This window comes from Ceratotherium simum, chromosome 23 (genome assembly GCF_057802395.1).
Source record: "Ceratotherium simum simum isolate JZ-2026a chromosome 23, ASM5780239v1, whole genome shotgun sequence".
NCBI classification, from domain to species: domain Eukaryota; kingdom Metazoa; phylum Chordata; class Mammalia; order Perissodactyla; family Rhinocerotidae; genus Ceratotherium; species Ceratotherium simum.
The window spans coordinates 8,726,858-8,750,063 of record NC_141922.1 but is presented as its reverse complement, the minus strand read 5'-3'; the positions used below and the strand labels follow the sequence as shown (position 1 = coordinate 8,750,063).

At 40.1% G+C, this 23,206-nt stretch overlaps 1 long non-coding RNA gene across 3 annotated transcripts in view; it reads right to left on the bottom strand.

Annotated features, from left to right (window-relative positions):
* LOC147913976 (uncharacterized) overlaps window positions 1-14,558 on the bottom strand; it is a 41,642-nt gene extending 27,084 nt beyond the window's left edge. For 2 of the 3 annotated variants that reach the window (XR_015555942.1, XR_015555943.1), the window contains exon 1: window positions 1,338-14,203. This is a non-coding gene — a long non-coding RNA (uncharacterized LOC147913976). Of the gene's footprint in view, window positions 1-1,337; window positions 14,204-14,529 lie in introns of those variants that run through there. The other variant, XR_015555944.1, reaches the window with a different exon arrangement.
* Window positions 14,559-23,206: the final 8,648 nt, after the last annotated feature.

Here is a 23,206-nt window from a genome sequence, read left to right as displayed (position 1 = left end):
GATGCTACACGTGCTGGCCCTCTCTGCCTTCTCTACTATTCTCCACTGGCATGTCTAGGCTTCTCTCAATTCCTCCAATTTGCCAAATCTTCCCCACTTTAGAGGCTCTGTGCTCTCTTCTCTCTGCCAGACAAGTTTTCACATAGACCTTCACACGCTTGGTTCCTTCAAATCCTTCTGGGGTCTCTACTCAAACGTCACCTCAAACGTCACCTCCGCAAAGAGGTCTTCCCTGCCTACCCACTCGGAAGTGGGCTCCCACCCCAGTAATTCTTTATCACATCTCCCTCTTCGATTTTCTTCACAGTTCTTATCACGACCTGAAACTATCTTGTTTATTCCTTTACTTGCTTACTGCCTGCCTCTCCTGTCATGACCTCCCATGCTGGAAGCTTTATGAAAGGAGGGATCTTGCTTATCTTCTTTACTCCTATACTGCCAGAGCTCGGAACAGCGTCTGTAGGCTTTGTTGGAGAAATTGAGAAACTTACTCAAAAATTCATTAAAAAACACAAATAGTAAGTATTAAACATTTGTTGAATAAAATACAGTAACGGAAGCTATTCTGTCTAAAAGCACTATTCCAGGCTCTTTACACAAAGCATCTCATTTAACTTCATGAGGGCTCCATTTTATAGATAAGGAACTGAAACTCAAAAAAGTTAAATGACTTCATCAAAGAAAGAGAATGGCCTAAAGGTGACATCTAAAATATGAACTTGTATCTTTTCTCCCAAACTTTCTGTTTCCTTTTTGGGTATCAGCACCTCTACTCTGCTAATTATCTAGGTTCTAGACTCTAAACCCACCTATAGTTTTAATCTATAAAATATTTAAGAACTGTTATAATCCTAAGATGAAAAAATAAAAAGAAAGATGACTCCAAAGAGGTAAGACAAGATTCTTAAAATGAAATTGCCATTTCTGTCAGATGATTCCAATAAACAAGAAAAATGAGAGGTAAAGTAGTGACACTAGGAAGTGTCTAAAATAATTCCTATTTTTAAAAGGTATATCTAAAAAGATGGAAGGTAATCCTAACCTAAAATAAAGACTGCCATTCATCTGTTTAATAGTGAAAAAAAGGCTACAGTTAAAAAACAAAACAAAAACAAAACAGTGAACTAGCAACAAACAATCACAAATTGGACTTTAAAAATATATGTCATTTATAACAGCATTAAAAAATACGAAATACTTAGGGATTCTGATGGTTAACTTTAATGTGTCACCTTGGCTAGGCTTTGTTTGGTCCAACACTAGTCTAGATGTTGCTGTGGAAGTATTCTGTAGATGTGATTAACATTTATAATCAGCTGACGTTAAGTAAAGATTACCTTCCATAATGTGGGTGGGCCACATCCAATCAGTTGAAGGCCTTGAGAGCAAAAAAACTTGAGGTTTCCTGGGGAAGAAGAAATTCTGTGTCAACAGAGGAACAGAAATCCTGTCTGAGTTTCCACGCTGCCAGCCTAACCTACAGACTTTGGACTCAAGACTACAATATCAATTTACTTGCCTGAGGTTCTAGCCTGCTGGCCTGTCCTACAGATTTTGGACCTATCAACCCCCACGAGCCAATTTCTTAAAATAACTCAGTCTCACACACACACACACACACACACACCCCTCTACCATATGATTCAGCCACACCACTCCTTGGTATTTACCCAAGGGAAAATAGGGCATACGTCCATACAAAGATGTGTAAATACAAAGATGTTCACAGCAGCTTTATTTGTAAAAGCCAAAAACTAGACACAACCCAATGTCTATCAAGAGGTGAATGGATACACAAACTACAGTATATTCATACAATAAACTACTACTTAGCAACAGAAAGGAATAAATTATTAACATGTGCTACCAAATAGATAAATGTCAGAATAATCACGCTGATGGGGCTGGCCTGGTGGCACAAGCGGTTAAATGCGCACGCTCCACTGCGGCGGCCCGGGGTTCGCCGGTTCGGATCCCGGGCACGCACGGGTGCACTGCTTGGCAAGCCATGCTGTGGTGGTGTCCCATATAAAGTGGAAGAAGATGGGCACGGATCTTCCTCAGCCCAGGGCCAGTCTTCCTCAGCAAAAAAAAGAAGAGGAATGGCAGATGTTAGCACAGGGCTGATCTTCCTCACAAAAAAAAAAATTAAAAAAATAAAAATAAAAATAAATAATCACACTGAATGAAAGAAGCTAAACCAAAAAAGGGGGCATACTGTACTCTAGGACATGCCAACCAAAGTCAAGTGAAAGAAAACAAATAGTGGTTGTCTGGGGAATAAAGGCAGGGATTACCAAGAAGGCCTAGAAAACTTTTGGGGGTGACAGATATGGTTTAGTACTATGATGACAGTCTTATGGGTAGACACATATAAAGCTTATCAAATTGTACACTTTCAATATGTGCAGTTTATTGTACAACAATTATGTCTCAATATAGTTGTTTAAAAAAAAAAGTAGAGATTTGTCAGAAGCATTAAGGAAAATTTTTAAAAGACTTAAAAATGCCTTGTCAACAAAAAGAATAACAAAGGCCAGCTTCCTTACTTGGGCTCAGCTGTCAACAGATAACCTAAAGAACTGTTTCACTCCTATCCTAACTCAGCCTTTTTAAACAAGAATGATCTTTAATCTAGGAAGGGTGAATAAAGATTAAGGGGAAAAAAGAAAAAGAAATTGAAGCTGAAGAAAGGAAGGCGAAAGCAAAAGAAGGAGCTGCTTTAAATTCTTATTTACAGATGAAGAAAAATCATATCCTAAGACTTTAAATGTATCTAGAAATTTGGTAATTTCCAAGGAGTCATAAAGAAGTGCCATGAAAATGGATGTAGAATCCATGCAAAATTCTAGAACAGATTTTTAAAAACCGAATTACTAAGGGACTGGCTTCTGTAACGTATTTGCTCCTGGTGCTCAACTCTTTCTAACTACTGCTTCTCGGATTTCTCTCTGGGTTCTTGTTCCAGCTGTCCTTTAAACACTGGTGCTCTCCAGATCCCTGTTCCACATCTATCCTCACTCTACAACAGGGTCTGTAACCTTCCAGGCAAGTCATGATTCCCTTTGATAATCTAACAAAAGCTACATTCCAGAACAATGTATATTTATGCAAAATTTTACATGTACTTATTTCAAAGGTTTCAAGAGCTCCCCGGAACCCTAGCCATGTATTCCTTAGCTTATCTACATAAGGAACTTCCTCGCAGAATCCAACCCTGGACTTTGTCTTTAAAAACCGCATGGAAAGTGAGGTGTATACATAGCTGTGGCTATGGGAAATGTGAACGCTCACAAATAGAAGTCACACAGAACCTAGGATCTCAGGGTATTTTTCTGGATATGTCAGAAAAAAAGATCAATTAGGTAGATTCTTAGGTTACCTAGTGAATGCTGATTAACAGATTTATGAAGGAAGTTTCTGATGACTATTCTACAGAAGCGCATTCTCTTAAACATTTGTTTTACAAATGGTGATTCGAATGAGGACACAGAAAACATGCTTATGAAATTTTGGATGATAAGAAGTTGTGACAGTGAGTAGCTGGACCATAGACCCAGGATTTAAAACATATTGACTAATTCAGCATAGGGGTGAGGCGAAGGTCAGAAAAGATCCTCAACTTCAAAGACCTTTTCATAAATATACTCTCCTCTTCCCCAACTACCAGTAGCTGGTAGAAATTTAATGCATCCACCAAGCCTGCATGCTCCTTGAGGACAAGGCCTATGTCTTATTTATCTCTATACAGCACCTTGAATGATGTCAGTATCACACTTCACTTGGGCTATATTATGCTATGGTAACAAATGATTCCAAAATCACGGTGCCTACAACATAAGGGTTTATTTTTCACTCACGTTAAATGTCTGTCATGGATCGGCTTCAACTCTGCTCCATCATTCTGGAACCAGCCCTAGCTAAGGCATGCTGGTTCCATGAGAGAAGGAGAAGAGCCACTGGCAGAACCACAAGATGGAATTTAAAACATCTGTTCAAATACGGGACATGCCACTTCCTCTAACACTTTACTGGTCAAGGAAAGCCAAGTGTCCAAAACTGATGTCAACAGAGTGGAAATATAATCTTCCTACAGAGAGGACCCTGGTAGACAGAGGCAACAAATATTTTGAACAATAATACAATCCACCACGGTGCCTTCCCAATAAAAAGTACTCCGTGACTGGCAGTAATTATTTATATGCCAGGCCATAAATACCACAGAGACTGTAATCTGTCTTGCTCACTGACGCAGCAGCACCACACGGTGATGGCCACATAGTAAAGAACATGCTAAATGTTTACTAAGTGAACAGTGATAAGACGAGCATGGGATCTGGAATCAAAAAACCTGTGACAAAGTACTAAGTCTGCCAACTCCTGACTTAGTGGAAAGTCGTTTTTCTCTTCTGATTCTTGGATGGTTGTTGTAAAGATTAAATAAAAATATATGGGAAAACACCATGGAAATTGTGCTGTTTTATACAAATGTTAGCTCACATCTCCAGGTAGTGAATTGGAATAAAATTTGATAAATTCATTTAAACTTTTATAGTAATGCAATATATAATATTCTGCATTTACTTTCAAAGCATCTGCTGGCAAGTAAAGAATGAAAAAGATCAGACTTAAAGCAGTTCACATGAAAAAGAGACAAGGTTTTAGTTGACCATAAGCTCAATATGATCAAAGGGTAATGTGGCTGCCAAAAAATGTAATGCAAATTTCAGGCTGCATTAATAGCAGTACAGTATCCAGATAATAGCTTCATTGTATTCAGCAATGGTCAGACCACATCTGAAGTAGTCAGTTCTGCCCACCGTGTTTTAAGAGGTATACTGACAAACAGACTTTGTCATGAGTTTAGCAATGTGGATGGAGAAAGGTGTGCAAACCATGTCATGTGCATGTGATTTGAGAATTAGGGCTCTTTTCCCTTAGCATAGCAAAAAGAAGACTCAAGTAGGATTTAACAGTCATTTTCAAATACTTTAAGAGTTACTGTGCATAACAACGTTTCACATACATAGCCCTAGACTGCCAAGGATCAATAGGTGACAGAGGGGAAATAGATCTAGCTCAGTGAGAAGTTATTTCTAACAATCAGAAACTTTCTAAAACAAGAAGGTGGATGATAACATGGTAGAAATGCTACTGAGGAGGCCGAATTGGGTGTGAATTGTACAAATCTAACTCCTCTATGTAACCAAACATTTTTGAGGCATTTGAAAACGCCCAAACGGTATTTCTCCTTTCTGATTCAATAATAATAATATTAATACTAATAATAACAACAACAAGGAACAAGAACTGAGGTTAAGAAGTAAAACAAGAAGTTGTTTGGCCTAACAGATACAGAAAGGCATGCTCTGTTGAAGGGAAACGAAATTTCAAGGTTAGATAACATTAAACACAGACACAGCGTCTTGGTTTGTACAGAGGAAATAGGCTTAGTCAAAACTCTATTTATTCTACAAGTTGTTTTTCCTCGTATGACCTAGTATAACTCCCATAATTTTCAAGGAGGTGCAAAAAAATATTTTAAAAATTCTCAATGGCACTTAAGCAAAATTTTGCTAATATTAAACTAGTGTTCTAATTATAAGACAATACTAGTGCATCAATCAACTTTTATAAGCATTCAAATTTTCCATGGCAAACTATTACACAGCCTGCCACTGGCATTTAAAAATGGTCTCTTGTCTTATTTTGTTTCCTTACTCTATTCAAAATCTAGCTCTTTTCCATTCTTATTTCCAGCTTTCAATTCCCAAGTATTCTCTGCATACTCTGGTCTCTCCAGCAGGTCATAAGTAGTATATAAAGACAAATGCCTGACTTATCTTTATATGCCAGCCCCTCATCTTAAAATCACTCACAGTTAGCATAGTAAACACTCAAATTTGTTTGTTAAATTCTTCCCTTTAAAGAAATATTTTTAAAAAGTTACCCAAGTAACTTTCCATCATATTTGAATTGTTACACAAGAGACAGAAAGTCAAAGCAGGCTGTAAGGACACATTGGGTATTATTTGTTATAATAAGAAATGAATAACCTCTCTTTGCAAAATGTCTTGGAATATAAATTTCTTCTTCCCTTAAATTTTTTTTCTGCATTAACAGGATTTCATACTATATAGGATTTTCATAGTACATACTACTTATGTAAAAAGGAATGAGCTTAGGATCCAGCCCAGTAGCACAGTGGTTCAATTTGTGCTCTCCACTTCTGCGGCCCAGGGTTCACCGGTCCATCAAGCCATGCTATGGAGGTGTCCCACATACAAAATAGAGGAAGACTGGCACAGATGTTAGCTCAGGGCTAATCTTCCTCAAACAAAAAGAGGAAGATTGGCAATGGATGTTAGTTCAAGGCCAGTCTTCCTCAACAAAGAAAAAGAAAAAGAAAAAAAAAAAAAGAATGAGCTTAAAAAACAGGTTCATTGACTTATTAAAGTAAATTTGTATGTGCCTTCTGAAATAAATGTAAATTCAGATTTAAAAAAATCTATTCTTCCAAGACAAAAAAGTAAAAGAAAATGTAAAAACGGAAAAAGCTGAACACCTATCCTCTGCTAAGGAGTATGGAAGTTTAAGACTTACTTGGTACAGGTTAAGGCTTATTTAAGAACTTGTCACTGCATTCCTACACTTGTTATTTCTCTCCCTCCTCTCTCGTGGGCACTACCAAGAATTGCACAGGTCATGGGAACACAATGCTCTGCTGGAGAAATCAGAACACAGTTTTCCAATCTCCCATGTCAATCCATCTGACAGTCTATACTCCACTGGGAGATAGAAGAATGAGTCAGTAAGGAGATAAAACAGTTGCCAGTTTACAGATATGGTAACTAAATAAAAATGTTAAGTTTCTTTTAAATTAGATACTCGTATATTAAAGCAATTATTTTTAAAGGATGGAAATGTGCACAATAAACATTTATTTAAATAAGAAGCCACTAGAAATTAATTATAGCTAACATGTATTGAGTGTTTTCTGTGTGTTGGGCATTCTTTTAACTGCTCAATATACATTAACTCATGTATACCCTTCACCACAGCCATATAAAGTATTATCATCAATACCCTCATTGTACAGATACGAAAAAGGAGGCACAGAATGGTTAAGTAACTTGCACAAGATCACACAGCTTCTGACAGGTAGGAAAGGGATATAAATTCAGGCAGGACAGCTCCAGGGCCCATTCTTTAACTTTTATCGGTGGGTATCGTTATATTATATACTTTGACATTTGAAGGTCTTTTTGAGTCTATTAGCTTTAATCACATATGAAGAAATTTTTTCACAGGCGGTCAGGACTGTATAGCATTATTATTAAAATGCTTTCACAACCAACTTTTAGGATTAGATGACTGAATCCAATACATTACTTAAAGCCACTAGTACCTAATCTAATTTTTCCATATAATACATCTTTTGGCTTTATTATACTTCATGATAAGTGCAACTGGGTACCTTTTATATACTCAGCATAACATCTGACACTATGACACTAAAAATACTTTACGCAGACTAGATCTGGGATGTTTTATTCACATGAGTGTGCATTAAAGTAATTCTACTACTTCTCAAATTCTAAATGCAATTATTCAACAGACATTGGAATACTTAATGAACACCAAGTAGTATGGATACAAAGATAAATGAGATGGTCTCTGCTCTCAAGGGAGGCCACAGTTACAAAACAATGAAATAAGTGCTTTTTGGAGCTATGACCAAGGTTCCAAGGGAACAGAGTTCTGCCTAGCATGTCAAGAGTGATGGCAGTTTCATGTGCAAAGGAATAGAGATGTGAAAATATTTTCCTGTCAGGGAATATCAAGCAATTTAAGGAGGACTAGAATGTGGGGGTTTATATGCAAAGCAAGGGAAACAGTGATAAGAGACGAAGAATGAAGCTGGAGCTAGAAAAGAAAAGTCTTACAAGTCCTAATAAAGAGAGCCAAGCACTGCAAGGATTTAAGCAGGACAGTGGGAAGATCAATTATGCTAACAACAGTGGTTGTCATACTTTTTATTTTAAAGAACAGAACCCTGCTCTCAAGTGTAATCTTATGCAAACCACACTTAAAATTAATTGAAGCAAAACTACACAGGTTGAAATTGGAATGAACCTGCTTGACTTCCTCCAGAACTGTTTACAGAATAGTTTCAAAACCACTGCTTTAGAAAGAAAAATTAATATATCTATACAATCACATTCTATTTACTTCATGCCTCTGCCAACATGCTTCTCATTTCTCAGGTACAAGGATTCATTCTCTTAGTTTCTCTTCAATTACAGAATTAGGCACATATAGAACTAAGCAAATAGTACTAGGCCTTGAAAATTAATGACAAAAAGTTACAATACAAAAAGGAAGATAAATTATCAGCTTTTTCACTCTTCAGTTAAACTATAATTTAAGCGACCTCATTTTCTAGCCTGAAAGTTAGGATTTATGGTTGGACAAATACTAGTGTATTTATGGCCAGAGAATATTCAAAACTGGTACAGTGTTGGAAAATACAGCATATATGATTGTACTTGGTAAAACGTAATTTTTTTTCAAGATTGGTGTACTTGAATTTTCTTAACAATGACTTTGTACCTGAAAATCCTTCCCTACCTATCACTTGAGCATCTGTTCTCCCACCTTATAAAATTTGGAGCTCTAAATGTGATCACCAAAAATGATCATCAGTGTGAAACTGCTTATCTTTCTCACAGCCATCTAATATGTTTCCAGCAATAACATGTAAAACTGATTAAAGATATGCATATGCCTCTCCTGGCAATTCGCTACCCTTGACTCTTCACAGTGAGCAGTGCTAATAAAAAAGCAAGGTTACAGTCCTAGGGAAAAGGTATATATAATGATTAATTTAACATGTTTTATATCAAAACAATTATATTCACCTTATACAATCTAATCTAATCCCTACAATCCTCTCTACCTTTACCCTCCCTGCTCCTCACACTAACATTTGCAGGGAACATAACCACTTCAACAGTCAAGAATTTTTAAAGTGTTATCCCCTTTATAAATAGCAGATTGATTTAAAACAAGTGTTCAAAACAATGTTTAACACATATTAAGAGTTACAGGACAATCTTACTTTTCTCCAGCAGATAAGAAGACAACAGGAAAAAACCCAACAACCACCCTGGGCCACTCTATCATGCATTAAAAGTTATCTCATAGTATGTGGCTAAAAGCCAAATATTGACAATTATTAAAAGGAAGAAGAGGGGAGAGAAGCATAGGATATAAATTAAATCCTTCAATACCTCATTTGACCAACATGTACTATATATTCACTTACAGGCACGTTTAAGAAATGGTCTTTACTTAGAAACAATATAAATGCCTTTAAAAGGAAAACACCATTTCCATGAGATATTGCAAACTCAGTCCAACACTTAGCAGTCAACGTTTCATTTCTGGGCACACTCTACACTTCCTAAATTTGCAAAAATAGCCAACTATTCTACTATGAATTTGTTTGAGATAAAGATAACTCTACATTACACTAAAAACAAATTACATCACATGCTCCAACTAAATCGGTGCATTTTAGGGAAAAAGCTTAATAAATTACTCATTTCCATTTCTTTCAAATATAAAAGTCTGAGGACTACCAAATAACCTTTAAATACAAAATGACCTGTTGTTTTTAAAGAAAAGCTTCTTTTTATAAATAAAACTATACTTGAAAAAATCCTACAAAAACATACAAAAAAATCTTCATTTGTAAAATAACAATCAAAACAATACCCAATATCAAACATTTAACTATATATTGAATTAGAAGGTTTCAGAGCAAAATTCCCATCTCTTGCCCATTTAAGGGCAAGTTTAAAAAAAAATATTCCACAAATAGATATTTTCTAAAGAGACTATATACCTACAACGTTGATTTTAACAATACATCAAATAAAGTTAACTTAGGACAAATGCTAATCATAGTTAGAAATATTAAATTATACATACTGTGTTTAATTGTTCTCACAGTAATACAAAAATGTTCATAAATTATCTTAAAATAAATTTACATTTTCCCCTAGTTTGTGAAAATTGCAGTGACCTTTCTCTTTAGAATAACTTCTGATTAAACCACATTCAATAACAGAAATGCAAACAATCTCCCAGATGGAACAGCTGGGAGAAAATAAAGAGGGCAGTTTTTACAAATAAACTTTCTATTGATGCTATAGACAAGATGATCCAACACTAAAAACTAGCCTGACTGGAGTCTGGAAAATATAAACATGTAACAGTGAAAGAAAATCCTTTAAGGAGAATGAGGAAAATGCAATTTACAGCATCATCTATGACTAAACTCTGAACTCAGCCTTTCTTATTTTTAAAACTTTTACCCAAATTTCTGCAGATTACAGGGTCTAAACTTTTTAAAATTCCACATAGTAGACACACATATATATACTACTATTAGGTAATATTTTATGCTTAAGAAGTCTAGCAAATATTATTTAAAAACCCAATTTTACATAAATTATGTTGCACTATTGATTGCATTTTATGGAACAGAAAAATTAAATGACATATTAAAAGTGACATTGGGTTAAATAATTAAATTGAGAACATAAATCAGCCTTAAGTTACAATTAAAATTTCTAATCATTACCTCTATTCTCACAGATCTTAGCACAAATATTTAAAAAATGAAGTAGTCTGTTTTTGCATGTTTTTTAAAATTTCTGAATTACATGCCCTCATTAATGATAAGTCCGAGTAATGAACTTTTTTACTTCACTATGCTCTAAAATTAGCAACCCTTTGAGACAGTCCTTTGAGATTGAAAAAAAAAAGAAAACATTTCTTTTCATATCCCATCTTCAATCTTCATTTTTGCTCATTTGTTCAATAGAGGAACTAAAAGCCTGTACTAAAAAATCAATGGCATCATTCAAGCTGTTCCCTGAATTTTTATATTATTCAATTATGCTAAGAGGAATAAAACTCTGCCCATTATCCCAAAGTTGGGCTCTGAACCCCTACTCAGTATGAAAATAATTTCTTGCTTTCTGTCTAACACACAAAAAGAAAACAAAAAACTATTTAGTGCTCAAAAAATACTTTGAACACTTATATACCCACATGCTTAGCTCTTATCCTTTACATTCCTTCTCTAAGAATAAGACTTTAAAATTGGGGAGGAGGGGTGTCACTGTTACAAAGCCAGGCATGAACAGTATAAAGCAAAGTAAATTTAATTAATTGTCCCTAATAAAGTTTGTGTCCAGTTCCTCCCTTTCTGCCTTATCCTAATATAAAGTTTGAGCTAACTCACAAACAAGTTCTACTTATATTAACTCACATTCCTTTTTTTTTTTAACATCACCAAAGCAAAATGACTTCAGAATGAAAACTCCAAGTACTTCATTCGCCATCTCCCGTGATTCCAAATAAACTCAACTGCACTAAAAGAAAAAAAAAGCTCCCTTGAAAGTTTAAAGAGTAATTAGATGTTCTTTTATCAAAATAGAATTTTTCACAAGTGACCCAAATAGAATTACAGCTTAGGAAAATCAAGCCTTTAATTCTGAAGAATAATTTGCACCTCGAGAAAAATTCAAGGCAATGGTTTTCACTGCATGTGGACTTTAGACCAAATCTATTTATTTTGATTTTGTTGAAGTCTGGGTACAACCACTTGTTGGCCTATGCTGCAGGACCACCGACCTAGTCAGAGTATCTTACAACAAGGTGCTTTTGATACTTCAGTAACTAAACTACTCTGGATGGGGCTCCAGACAAAACTGAACATAACATTTTGGCATTTTAATTAGGCTTCAATGTATTCCTTAAATGGTACAGCACAAATCAGATGACCATTTTTCCATTCAGTTAAAACATTAATAGGTAGCGTATAAGTGGTACAACTTTGAATTTAAGAAGCCCATAAATATTAACTTTGCCCCCACACACTTTTGGGAAGGGGACAATTCAAGAAACACACTGATAAATCTTACATTATGCCAAGAATCTGTTCCTAAATTGTTGTATGTCAACTGATTTTTCATAAATCAAATCACATTTGATAAGTACCATATAAAAGGGATTATTTGAAGGTAACTTTTAGTGAATCCTTTTTGTAAAATATGGAATTCTCATATAACATAACTAACCACTACTTAATCTGTTTTGCAATCTTATACTTGTAAATATCAAATTTCTTAAAGTAGAGCACAGCTGCTTTCATAGCCCAAATTCATCCCAGCACTACCGCCTTTCTCTCCATTTTCCAAGTTTTAAAAATGTCATCCAAAAAACCAGCTGTTCATCTGTGGTAGAATATACAAACAATACTAGAAAAGTTGAACAAAGAAATTAAGTGATTATTTTTTTTAATGTAAAATAGAAATATATGTATTCCCCAAAAGAGGTCAATAAATTATTTCCAGCAATGATCACAATAAATGCCCCAAAAAATGATTAAAAAAAATCAAGATATGCACATCTCACATCACTCACATGTGTCTTTATCACCTGGAGGAAAGTGTTCAAGAACTGTTTATCTCCATGAACACATGACCTCCACCATGCCACCAAGGTCAATGAGACCTACAGAAGGGGGATATGCTGAGTAAATGCTGATTTGCCCAATTCTACAGTTCCCTTTAAAAAGAGAGAAGGAAGAACAATAAAAATAAAAATTTATTAATATATTACAGGAAGTGACGTTTTAGGTTGTAACATTCAACTACCCCATTACAGGATTGTATGCAACATATGTCAGCCATAGCCAAGAGGAGCGGGATGCAAAGGGGCATCACAGCACAGAACCAGGTACAAAAACTGCAGCACAGAAAGAATTAACAAGATCCCAAACTGAATAATCCTCCCTTACATTTTGTACTGAAAACCTTCGGTACCCTGGCTGCACGCCACAGCGACTCAGTTTCAAAGTGAGGGTTCTCTGTTGCCAGAACTTTCTGAAAATGACAAATAACCAAAGGGCCTTAATCAACAGACTAAGCACCCACATATCAGAAATGCTTAGGTAAGGAGCAAGTCTGTATATGCTGAGCCTGCCAATTAACATAAAATTCACCGGGTGTCCTGGTTGTTCTCTTATCTTACTTCACCCAAGACTCCTTCAGACCGTCCCTCAGCTGTCACAATCCCATACCCTTCACAAATAAGAAGTTTTCCTGGATGAGATTTAAATCTTAAAACACATTACCCACTTGGTACAAGCCGTTTAAGCGAGACTTATACTCCAAAAATCCTTACCAATTGGAAACTATTATATTTGAAATTTCCAAACAACTTTCAAATATGAAAAAAGACATATGTCAGAGCTAGCTCCTGATGATTTATAAGGGACTTAGTGGACAGCAGTTTAACTCTGGGTAATTCATTCCAACCTTTGGTCAATAAGTAGCAAACATGCACACATTATTATAATGGTGGAAAATTAAAAAGAAAAAAGCAGCAGGAGCCCTGGTTATCCACAATCAGCAGAGTACTGGGCTGGTAGCAGTCTTCCAAGTTACTTTCAGGGAAGCTCCTGATTGGTGGGTGGCCCTGGGTCAGCGTGATTACTTAACCCTGGCAGTTATAACTCAACTCCACTCTGATGGGCTCCAAGGCTTATTACAAAAAGACGACTGCCAGAGCATATCACGTACTTCTGTGTCCTTCTCTTTTTCTCCCATGGAACACGGAGCCTGAGACCTGAAACTCATCAGACAAACATTACCTTGTTTCGGGGCTTTAGTTTTGTATTTATAATTTTTAAAGTGCACTGGGCATAGATTCAGTTGTGGGGGGGCGGTGAAAGATTAACCCATTTCCTGCAGACACAGGGAAGAACTCATGACCATTCAAGCAGTTCCCTCTCTCCCAAGTGTAACTTTTTAACCATTTAGTCCTAAAATAACCATAAGCAACAAACCTCGAGCATTGGCATGGCAACGTCCACACATGATGCCCCAGTGCTACCCACAGCAGTTTAAGGCGGATTTGTTCATGTCTGGTCCCCATCCAGACGGGTCCTCCCGGTCCCTCTCCCTTCCGTCCGGTTCTGCCCGGCTTCCCCCGAGTTTTGCTGTAAAAGCCGCCACTTGCGCTGGCCCGGGCAAAAGCAGGACGCCTCGTCCCAAGGGCAGAGTTGCTCCCAACCGCCCGACAAACACGTCCCGAGAGCTTCCCGCGGGCCCCGCGCACCTGGCCCGGCGCTCGCCCCCTCCCCGCACTTCGCCAAGCCCCAGAGCGGGGCCCACCTGCCTCCCGCCGCCTGTCCCCACGCCCCGGTCGCCCTGCCAACTCCTGCCCCGCGGCTGCGCTGCCCCCGTCCCGAGCCCCCACCGCTCCGGGGCCCGACCCCAAGGGGCAGGGGCGCCAAAAGAGGCCCCCGGCAGGCTGACCCCGCGACGCCCCCCAGAGGCCGGGTCCCGACCGCCTGTCAGCGCCCCCGGAAGGGGTCGGGCGGGGGGCTGGGCTCGCCGGGCACCCTGTCCTCTCCTGACACCCTCTCCCCCCGCCCCCCGCACTCACCTGACCGACTCTCGCTGAGGGGCCGGGCGAAGGCGTCGGGGGTCGCGCGAGGAGGCCGCCCGCCCGCCCGCCGAGGCCCCCACCCTGCGCGCCCGCGCCCGGCCGGCGCGCGCCTGGAGCTCCGGGGGGAGGGGGCGCGTGGACGCGCGAGCGCCGCGGGGAGGGGGCGCTGGGGGCGGGGGGCGCGGCGAGAGCAGCGGCTCGGCGGCGTCGGCGGAGAGAAAGCAGCCTCGGCCGCGTCCGTCATGGCGCGCGGCGGCGGCGGCGGCAGCGGCGGCTCCCTCCGGCTTCCCGGCTCCCTCGCCTTTAGTTTGACCTTTCCCTCCAGTGTGTCTGAGGGAGAGCGGCGGTGCGCGCGCGTGTGCCTGTCTCCAAGTGTGCGCGCGCGCGCGTGGGGAAGGGGCCGGGTTCGCTCCCCGACGCCTGACGTCACTGCCATGGCAACGGCAGCCCCGCCCCTCGCCTCCCGTTTCCTGCCCCCGCCCTCCTTGCACGTTCCGGGGCCTCACGTGCTCACTCACACGCACGCACGCACGCTCGGAGCGCGCGCGCCTAGAGCGCTGGGCGGGGGGCGGTTGGGAGGTCATCTGGCCTCCTCGTCACCTCCCTGAATTTGACCAATCCAGTGAGGAGAAGCCGTGGGCGGGGCGGGGTCGGCTGCCAGAACCGCGTGAAAAATTTCCCGAGGCAGAACGAAAACTCTTCCAGAGCGACTGAGCATGCGTGCTGGTGAAAGGGGTGCGTTCCGGGGCGATTAGGGAGGAGGCGGCGGCGGCGGCGGCGGCGGGGTAGTTACCCCGAGAAGGGAAGCCGAGGCCTCAGTTTAGGAGAGGTTAACCGGTATCGAATTGGGAGTGGTTAGTGTTCGAGTCAGGCAACCTCGGATGGCAGTCTGGCCCCGCCATTATTGCTGTGTGACCTTGGACATGTTACCTAAACACTCTGAACTAAATGTCTTGAGTAAATGGGTTAGTAAAATACACCGCTGTGGTTGTGAAGATTAGTGGAAAACGCCTCACCTGGCACCTGGTAGACCCTAAATACTAAGCTGTTAGTATGGAGCTCACAACCTCCATATTTTATAAATGGGGACACAGGACCCAGAGAGATTAAAAGATTAAACGACTTGTTCAATGTCAGGTAGTGGCAGAGACTTCAAGTTCAGTACTCTGTCCTACATAGCTTTCCCTCGGGGCGAGAGGAAAGAAAACATTGCAGAAAAACCTGTAAGAGCTTCCTTTGCTGTCTGTGGATCCCTTAGAGTCCCCACCCATCCCCCTCCTGTCCCCGCAGAGGTGTAGAACTCGGGGCAGAAGGGCTGGACAGCCTTGGTGCAACTTCTGGAGGGCAGTGACTTGGCTTCTCGATTTGCAGCAGAATGGTGCTTCACTGAGTTCCCTTGGGGCGCCTAAGTCTCTTCTAAAGTTTGGTTCGAGTGTAAGCACAGTGACAAGGAGCTCCAGGTCCTCCACGATTTCTAGCTGGAGAGGAAAGATTAACTCGGTTAACCAACGTTTACCCCGCGTCCACCTCGTGGGCGAGAGCGCCTTTCCAGCCCCCAGGAGCCTGTGACCTTAGGGTTGTGCAGGCACCTTAGGATTCAGACACATTGGTGACCTCGCCGTTCCTCAAACTTGTCCTCAGAGCATTTTCCTCTAACTTAGCTCTTAATCACTGCCTCGCAGTATTCCTTGAATGTTGTAGTACTATTTAACTCTAGATCTGCTAACTTTTGAAAGAGTATATGCCTGTCTTCCTCTTTGTCTTGTAGCCAAAAATCTAAACGTGGTCTTGGTAAAAGGAATCACCCAGTTCCTCAAACACGCCCATATGTCTCCCACTTTCTTTCCAGGAATTAGTTCACTTGACCCTTCCTAGTTCCAGCTAAAATGTAATCTCTTCCGAGAAGTCTTGCCGGATCTACTCAGTAGGAATGAATTAGTCCCTTTTCCAGAGCCCTTGGTGTATACCTTGCTTTGACACTGTTCCTAGTAGACTTGTGTTCTATGATTTATGTGCATGTCATCTACAGAAAGCTTTTCTGAACATTCATGTATGGGTTGGCTGTTCCTATTCCTTGCTCCCACGGCATCTTATGGTCTAATGTATCACTTGTTACCCATTCCTTTAAGGCTCAATTTATTTGTCTTCTGCATCAGACTGTAAAACTCTTTAATGGCAGGAATCATGTCTAGTTCCACTTTGCATTTCTAGCATCTTCCTCAGTATTACAACGCTACTGAACAACTAGTTATTGAATGGCTAAATGAACTCCTTGCCTATTTCATAAAGTTCTTAGAAGCAGACTTTACCTTGTTTATATCTCAGAATCAAAGATTTTGGGGGAAGTTATGGGTTCTCGATAAATCTTGGACTACTCTAAAATGCACCAGAGATTACATGGGCACACTCATGCAGTGAAAGAAGGCTTTGGCAGTAGCACAAGATACTGAGCAGAGCAAGAAGGAGGAAAACCAGGGAAGAAGAGGTCATAATTTCTTAACTGCTGCTGTGGATGAGAGATTTCTAGGTGTTAAGGATTGAGGGATTTCTAGGTGTTAAGGATTGAGAGATTTCTAGGTGTTAAGGATGAGGTAACAGAAAAATTACTCCAAGATGTATCAGTGATGTTGCTCCCAGAAAAGGGGAAAAATTGTGCAAAAAGGACTCTTGAAAAAGAGATCAAGCAGTGTTGCTTACTCAGCACTGGGAGCATTTGTTCCTTTGTCTAATTTGGCACAAATAACTAAAGCCTGGTGGTATGTAACATTGTTCTCCTTTTTATGTGCTATTTAACTCACCGTCTGTGTGCGCGCGTGTGTGTGCACATAAATCCTTACTAAACCTAGTCCTCTTCTTCCTGATTGTTAATGGCACTGCCAAACACCCAGTAGCATGGGTCCGTCTTAGTTTATCCTCATTTCTATCCTCTCAGTCTTGAGTCCCATAACGTCTTCCTCTTCAGTGGCGGTGGTAGTCGTGAACTGTTCCTCACACCCTCAGCCACTGCCTTAGTGTGTGCCCTCATATGGCTCATCTGGACAATGACTTCCTAACTGCCCTTTTCATTTTGTCTTTGACTAGCCCAGCTCAACTTCCATCATACCCCACACTCCAGAGGGACTTTTCCATGGCTCCTCCTTGCCTCTTCAGGAAAGAGACCAAACTTCTTCAGTGGCTTATGCTTCGTCCTCAGCCAGTCTCTTCAGCCCTGTCTCCCATTACTTTTGCAAGAACTATTTTGCTCCATGGATGTTGAAAACTTCCAGCTTCTCATACATACCACGTTCTCTGTGCACGCAGGTTCTCCTACCTAGAATTCTCTGCTCAGGCCCTCTCTACCAGGTTAATCTCATCTGTGCTCTTGAGGTCTGGGAGAACCCCATGCTACAGACCTCTGGTGGAGCTTTCCTTTTTCTGTGTTGTAAATATACTGTATGTGTTTCCATGGCTTATCTTCTCCACTAGAATGTGAGCTACTTGAGGGCAGAGGCCTTGGCTTATTTTATTCCTGTATGTAATTAAGACCCACAAGTTGTCTGGCATGTAATAGACACTCAATAATTGTTTTTGAATGAATGGATGTATTATAAGCTGTATGAAGGAAAAAAGCTATTACATTTCTTTGATTCTTCACAAAGCCATGCCCAGTATTATGCAAGTAATGAGTAGGTACTTAAAATAACAATAAATGAATGAAAGGGTAGTAATGAGGTAGTAAAACCTACCGTGTATCAGAGACTACGCTTAATGCTTTCCGTTCATTAGCTCAGTTAATCCCCCAACAACCCTATGTAGGCATCGGTATCTACATTCTGCAGATTAGGAAACCAAAGCTTAAGGAGGGGATGTGACTGGGCCAAGGTCACGCTATTAGTTGTTGGCCAAGCCAAGATTTGATTCCAAGTTCACCTCACTTGGAAGTAGACTGTTACAGAAGGTGTTCTGCTGATGTGATGGTGGTGGTGATGGTGCTGCTGCTGCTGACTTTTACATTTCCTCTGTCCTCACCTGTTTTCTCATGCCCAAAGGCCCCTACTCTTTATCAGAGAAATCAGTGCTCCCTTTGCTCCAACAGAAAAAAATGTGATTGCATTACATGCAGTGAAAATGCACAAATCAGGCTGAATGGAGGGGTCCTATTTTTCTTTCTTTTTCTTTTTTCAGAATTATTTTTCTATGGCTGAAATAAAGCTTACTTAGTTTTAGAAGACACATGTTGAGCGTGTAAGGATAGGATGTATAAAATTGGCCTTTGGGATATGAAGGACCCTGCAGAGGCCTTTGTGGAGGCTAGAACGTGAAAACATGTTTGAATTAGTGACATTGTCCGTTCATGAAGAGCTAAGGTGAATCTTGGTATTTAAACAGCAATCCTGGAAAAGTTGGTTTAGAAAAAAAGCCCTTGTGTGAGTGTTTGTGTAAGTGCCTCATTAGGAAGAGGGAAGAACATTCAGTTCCTGTCTTGAGGGACTCTGCTCCAGGATTGCTGAGAGGCCCTGGAGTTTGAGTGGGTCTCCAGCAAGGTTACAAGCACACTCTTGGCTGGAGGGCACTCTCCCCTATCTGGGAAGGTCAGCATCTCTGACCAGAACATAAACTTGTAGGGGGAAGTGATGAATGAGGAAGAAGAGGGGTAATGAGAGCCCACATCTACCTGGTTAGCCAGACCAGCTCAGTCAGTCCTGTGATGAACAGATGAAACACCTGTTCTACCCTCAAAGCCTGTTAAAACTGCAGTCAGCAGCTGTATGTACACTGTGCACTGCACAACCCCCTGGGGAGCTATTTACATGGGCATCTACGTGAATGACATCCACCAGGGCTGTACATTACTCAGCCTGCTTAAACATGGAACAGTCCTGTGTGACATGTACAAGGCACAACTCTGTCTACTTTGGCAATTTAAATGATCCCGATTATACTTTTGATAATACAAATCAATAAATATTTATTGATTGCCTACCAGTTAGCATCTCAAAAACTTAAATGAATTTTATTGTACAAAGTTATATCTAAAGATTTGTGCATATTTCAAAGTGCTTTTAGACTAATGTCACTACCATTCATGTATTTATTCTAATAAACAATTGAGCATCTATGTTCCAGGCATTAGTCAAAAGGCTGGATTCAACAAATGTATTGAACACTAACTACGAATCTCAGGAAAACTATTAACTGATTCCTTCAAAAATAAAGGCTTGTGCTTTTTTGTTTATTTATGCCATTTATATATGAAGGTGTTCTTCAAATCCTCTGTTTGATAGACACTTGGCCACTAAACTCTGGAGCTGACATCTGCTTCATCGATTTCAAACAATCCAGTATACCAGGATGCCCCAGTGAATATAAAGCTTTTATATACTCTCTCTTTTTTTTTTCCTCCTACCTCTATCAAGAGAGGTGCCAGAAAGTTAAGTTGGCTGCTTTAAGGGTCTCCTGGGAGTGACAGGAAAATTACCTTTAGTAGAGTGAGTCCATGGTTCCCTTGTCCAGGAAAGAGAGTGTAGTGAGGCTTCCATCCTTGGATTATTCTGGAGGAAAGCTGATCTCCATGTAGAAACATTTGGTTTGGACTGCTATATGAGCAAAAAATAAATGAAAATTTGGGAGATTGTTATAGAAGCAAGCTTTACTCAGTAGATTAACTGGAAAAGTAAATAATATGACCATATTTGCACCCCAAATTTATGGAACTGCTCATACAAGTAGGCTTAAATTCTTAATTTTGGAAAACCCAATTAAGTGAGCCTCTGCCTCTAGTAATCTTCATTGTATTGCTTGTAAGTCTTTGATGGCCTTATTATGCACATAGTAAGTCACTGTCACTGCTGGAAAATTGTTCTGTGCAATTCCAGAAGCTGATAATTAGTTGAAAGAAAAGCCACCCAGGAGAAACCAATACACACATATATACATAGAGTCACACACACACATGCACACTACAGAATAGCAGGATACAGTCTCAAGCAACTTGCACCATTTTTACTATTATCATTATCAGCATCAGCATCTTCCTCACCATTGTTTTTTAAGTCAAGAGGCTTAAAGAAGTCTGAAATAATAATCTTGAGTATTCACAGCAACTCAGGAAGAATGAATGAGTGGTCCCCAGGAAGGTGGCAGGCCATCCTTTCTGTGAGTCATCATCACGATCTCTCTGTGATGTTTGTCCTGTGACCTCATGTGGCATGCAGAGTTATGCCAGGCGTCTGTGTTTGAATGACCCTCTAGCTCCTCCAGAATTACTGTGGAGTCAGGGTGGAATTTCCTCTTGATATTTTATGTGTGAATCCGTAGGAAAGACTGCAGTATGGTTGAGCGAGCTTTCTGTTATCCCTGAGGATGGGGTTCAGGAACACCTGCAGGCCAAGATTTTGCCCTGGGGCAAACCATTCAGTCTTTCTGTTGGTCTGGTGATTTGATCCAAGCTAGAGACCAGGACACATAATGCACCAACGATGAGAGAAGTGAGTTTTGTTAAATTACAATAACACCCATGCTTCCAGGGGAGCTGCAAAAGTCATTCCTGTCACATGGGCTCAAAATCAACAGCCAAATTACTCCTGCCAAATGCTATGAGGCTACTGAATAAAGCCATGCACTATTTAAAATAGTAACTCAAACCCTCCAGTCCCATGCCTCAATAATAATCAGGAAAATTCTTATCAGTATCCTCAGTAATTATATGATAATGATTATTTACCGGGTGACCACCATGTGCAAGGTACTCTGTTAGATGCTTTATGTGCCGGTTATTTAAGCCTCTTAACAGCCTTGCAAGGTTATAAGGAGTAGCAGGAAGAAGGAGTGTTATCCCATCTAATAGATGGGAAACAGAAATTCAGGGCACTTAAGTTGCTCAATGCCACCACAGTGGTGATGTCAATGTGCTTGGAGAGTATTCTCTGAAAAAAAAATAACTCAAGATTTATGTATGGAAGAGCTAATTCCAAGCTCAGGGACATTTTCAACAAACTTTTTACTGGAAAAACGTTAATATGGTAAACATATTAAAATATCAAGCAACTCCTATCACGAATAATTTGGAATTAAGGGATTTGAATGATCTCTACTCTATTTTTCTTGGAGGAGAGGCAAGTCCTAAATAAGAATTTCTAAAAGAGGAACCTGGGGCTAAACTTTGTTTTTAGAGGGAAAAGGTGATTTTTATTTCGATCTCACATTCGTACTCTCCACTTGAATTTGCCGATTAATACAGGAATAGCAAAAAAATGTGAAGACAATTTTGAGTTGTCTAAGTCTTCCTCATCTCCACTGCAGATCCTTAGTGTAGGCTTAAGGCAGGTTTATGCTGAGTCATAGAATATTCTCCACCCCAGCCTCCCTTGCTCTAGTCCACAGCAAGATTTCATATCCATGTTGTGAAACAGATATTGCTCAATTTATGTTTAGTAAATGATTGATTTAAAATGGGATAGATTCAGTGCTGTGCTGTAGCCGGCTGACACTGGCTCACAAGAGCTGACTGCTTGCCTCTCTTCCTAATGCTGCATTCAAGTGACATCTCATTGGTAGCTTGAAATCAGCCATTGTGGGAGTATTTACACCATGGAAATTGGCAAATGCTACAAATCAGGATTTTAATTCCCCAAGAGGCAGTTAAAACATTTACTGGCACGCTACTGGGTAGATTGTATTTACTCAAAAATATCTGCTGTCTTCACTGTGGGCTTCTATGCTGTCCTTCCTTGTAAGAGGAGAATATTTTTCACCCCCTGAAGTTAGACTTGACTATGTGACTTGCTTTAGTCCATCAAATGTGACCAGAAGTACATGTGCCATTTCTAAGCAGAGGAACATGCGCCCGTTTTCTCTTTTTCCTCTGCCACAAGCTGGCACGTCCCAGCTGGCGTCTGTGTCTGCAGTCTGAGTCCTAGAATGAAGAGGATGTGGAGCAAAATCATAGCCAACCTGTAAGCGAGGAGTACATCTTTCCTGTTGTAAAGATTTGGGGCTTGTTTGTTGTTACTCCTGCGTTACTTAGGCTAAGCTGATTGTTATAGCAATTGGGACTTATAATTAAGGTGCTGCCTTAGCAGAAAACCTCAATAATGGGGCATTAAATCTGAGGCTTGGAAGTAGAAAGTAAAAAGTTACTGAAGGATGGAAAAATGGCAACCCATGTTATCTAGTGGTGATACATTTGGTAATACTGTCACCTACAATCACTGGGAAGACAGATATGTACTGAATGAGCTTGTGGTTTTAGATAAAGAGGTTATGAAACAATGTTACTTGCATGCCTGAGGTGCTATGATCTGCACAAAATGAGGTCCTATAAGAGAAAGGTGAGCATTGGAAAGAATTGTCCATTTTGGAGAGATCAAAGGGAGTAGAAATGTCCAGAAATTTGAGGACTCAGAGGCCCAGAGGATGTAAGTGATTCTAATTTCCAAACAATAAAAGATAAAACTGAGGACTTTAAGGACAAAGGCTGATTAAAATTCACCCTTGTGGCAAGGACCAATAGAAGATAGGGTCCCTCTATTAAAACCTCTGAATTGATTAAGGTGGCACCAATTAAATCTTTTCAATTGGACAAAATAGCTCAGGGAAAAGAGATTATAAGTGTGGTTCTCCCATTGAAGCCAGATAAATTCAAGGTACTGCAATTAAGTCTAGAGAGAGTTGTGACTGGAACAGAATTGTGGAT